The 2,988-nt window shown below is 39.0% G+C and overlaps 1 pseudogene; it reads left to right on the top strand.

Moving 5' to 3' along the window:
• The first annotated feature begins 376 nt into the window (after positions 1-376).
• On the top strand, positions 377-2,847 carry LOC114075554 (annotated as a pseudogene).
• The last annotated feature ends 141 nt before the right edge of the window (positions 2,848-2,988 follow it).

The following is a 2,988-nucleotide window of genomic DNA, read 5'->3' as shown; positions in this document are numbered from 1 at the left end:
ACTTTTTATTTAGATTTGATTAAAGAGAAAAACAACAAATAAAGAAAGGACATAAAATACATATTAATTAACAATTTAAAGGTGATTAGTAAATATTTAACAAAAGTCTGATTCCTTAATAATCTCATATAAGCTAGTAAATCTGAATATTCCTTTATTTTAGGGATATTCAAGATACTATGATATTGCTATTAGACAAATTCTAGATACTATAATATTAGCAGATAAATAGGTTGATTAACGTATCAAATACTAAAATAATCCTCTTTATATACTTGTAAAAATCTATATACAGTTAAATGAAAAACTATTGGAATACCAGAACTTCATTTGCTCTTAACACATGTTACTCTAAGCTTCTTGCATCTGCAGGAAAATGGCTAAGTATTCCAAATTGTCCTCCATCTTATTGCTTGCATTTGTTTACTTTATACATGACCACATGATTACTGCTATAACAGCACGTCACATTCTACAAACTCTTAGTTTCTCAACGTCCACTGCACCTAGTTTCTCAACACCCACTACCCCAAGTTTCTCCAATACCCCCGGTCTTTCAAAGCCCGCTACCACGAGTTTGTCTATTTCCCCAGTCTTTCAAAGCCCAAGACCCCTAGTTTCTGGGAGCCCCAGACTCCTAGTTTCTCAAAACCTGAGATCCCTAGTTTTAAAGTCTGAAATACCTAGTTTCCCATAACTCAAAACTCCTAGTTTCTCAAAACCCGAGACCCCTACTTTTTCAAAGCTCAGACCCCTAGTTTCTCAGAGCCCAAGACACCTTGTTTCTCAAAGCCCAAAACACCTAGTTTCTCAAAGCTCGAAGCTCCTAGCTTCCAAAAGCCCGGTACTCCTAGTTTCTCCAAATATGAAACTCCTAGTTTCTCATAGCCAGCATCACCTAGTTTCTCAAAGGCCAAGACTCCTAGTTTCTCAAAACTCGAAACTTTGAGTTTTTCAAAACTCAAAACTCCTAGTTTCTAAAAACCTGTGACCCCTACTTTTTCAAAGACCGACACCCCTAGTTTCTCAAAACAAGAAACTCCTAGTTTCTCAAAGCCCAAGACTCCTAGTTTCTCAAATCCCAAAAGTTCTAGTTTCTCAAAACCTGAAACTGCTAGTTTCTCAAAGCCCGAGACACCTAGTTTCTAAAAGCCCAAGACTCCTAGTTTCTCAAAACCTGATGCTATGAGTTTCTCAAAAACCGAAATTCTGAGTTTCTCAAAACCCGATACTCCGAGTTTCTCAAAACCTAAGACCCCTACTTTTTAAACACCCGAGACTCCTAGTTTCTCAAAACTAAGACTCCTAGCTTCTCATATCCCGATAATCCTACTTTCTCAAAGCCTGAAACCCCTAGTTCTTAAAGCCCGAGACCCGTGGTTCCCAATAGCTTGAGACTACTTTCTAAAAGCTCGAAGCCCCTACTTTCTCAAAATCAGATACCTCTACTTCCTCAAAGTCGAGACTCCAACTTTTCAAATCCCGAAACCCCTAGTTTGTCATAGACCGAGAACCAGTTCTAAAGATAAGCCCGCGACTCCTACTTTCTCAAAATAGGAGAACCCTAGTTACTCAATTCCTACTTCTTCAAATCCCAAAACCCCTACTTTCTCAAAACCTGAAACTCCTACTTTCTCAAAACCTGAAATCCCATGTTTTCAAAGACAAATACCCCTAGTTTCTCTAAAGAGGAGACTCCTTCTTTCTAAAAACCCGACACACCTAGTTCTCCAAATTCCGCAACTCTTAATCCTCTAAAGATCGAGGCCCCTAGTTTTTTTAAAGCCTGAAACTCCTAATTTCTCTAAACCTGAGACACTAACTTTCTGAAATCCTGAGACTCCGAGTTCCCCAAAGTCTAAGACCCCTACTTTACCAAATCCTGAAATCCCAAGTTCTCCAAATCTCAGAGACCCTGAGTTTTCCAAAGCCTGAGACCCCTAGTTTCTCAAAGCCTGAGATGCCAAGTTCTCTAAAATCTGAGACTCCTAGTTTTTCAAAACCTTAGACTCTTACTTTTACAGAGCCTGAGACTCCGAGTTTCCCAAATTTGAGACCCCTACTTTTTCAAATCCAAAAATTCCAAATTTTCCAAGCCCCGAGACCACAAGCTCCCCTAAGCCTGTGACCCCTAGCTTTTCAAAACCCATAACTCCTAGTTTCTCAAAGACCGAGACTCTTAGCTTTTCAAAGCCTGATACCCAAGTTTCTCAAAGCCTGAGAGTCCAAGTTTCTCAAAGCCTCAGACCCCAAGTTCCTCAACGCCCGAGTCTCCAAGTTCTCTAAAGCCCGAGAATCCAAGTTTTTCAAAACCCTAGACTCATATCTTCTCAAAGCCTGAGACTCCAAGTTCTCCAAAGCCCGAGACCCCAATTTCACCAAAGCTCGAGACCTAGTTTCTCTAAGCCCAAGACTCATAGTTTCTAAAAACCTGAGACTCAAAGTTCCCCAAAGTTGCAGGCCCCTAGTTCTCAAAATCCTAAGACTTCAAGTTCTCCAAAGCCCGAGACCCCTAGTTTCTCAAAGCCCAAAACTCTTAGTTTATTAAAGCCTGATATGTCAAGTTCCTCTAAACTTGAAACTTCTAATTTCTCAAAACCGGAGACTCCAAGTACTCTAAAGCCCGAGACTCCTACTTTCTCAAAGCCCGAAACTCAAAGTTTGTCAAAATCTGAGACTCCAAGTTTCTCAAAGACTAAGATCCCTAGATCTTTTAAGCCTGATACCCCTAGCTTCTCAAAGCATGAGACTCCTAGTTCGCCAAAGCCCGAGACACTAAGTTCTCCAAAGTTCGACACTCGTAGCTCCCCAAAGCTTGACACCATTTCTTTTCATTCTTTTATTTGACACCATTTCTTTCATATTTTTTTCCTTCTTCCTTTTCTTTGTTTGCTTTTTTTTCTTTTTTCGATATTTTGTTTAAAAATAAATATGTAACATTATTATATTTAATGATATTTTCAAAATGAATATATATATATATATATA

The sequence above is a fragment of the Solanum pennellii genome, chromosome 1, assembly GCF_001406875.1.
Source record: "Solanum pennellii chromosome 1, SPENNV200".
Taxonomy (NCBI): domain Eukaryota; kingdom Viridiplantae; phylum Streptophyta; class Magnoliopsida; order Solanales; family Solanaceae; genus Solanum; species Solanum pennellii.
Note: the sequence above shows the minus strand (reverse complement) of the source record. Positions and strands in the feature narration are given on the sequence as shown.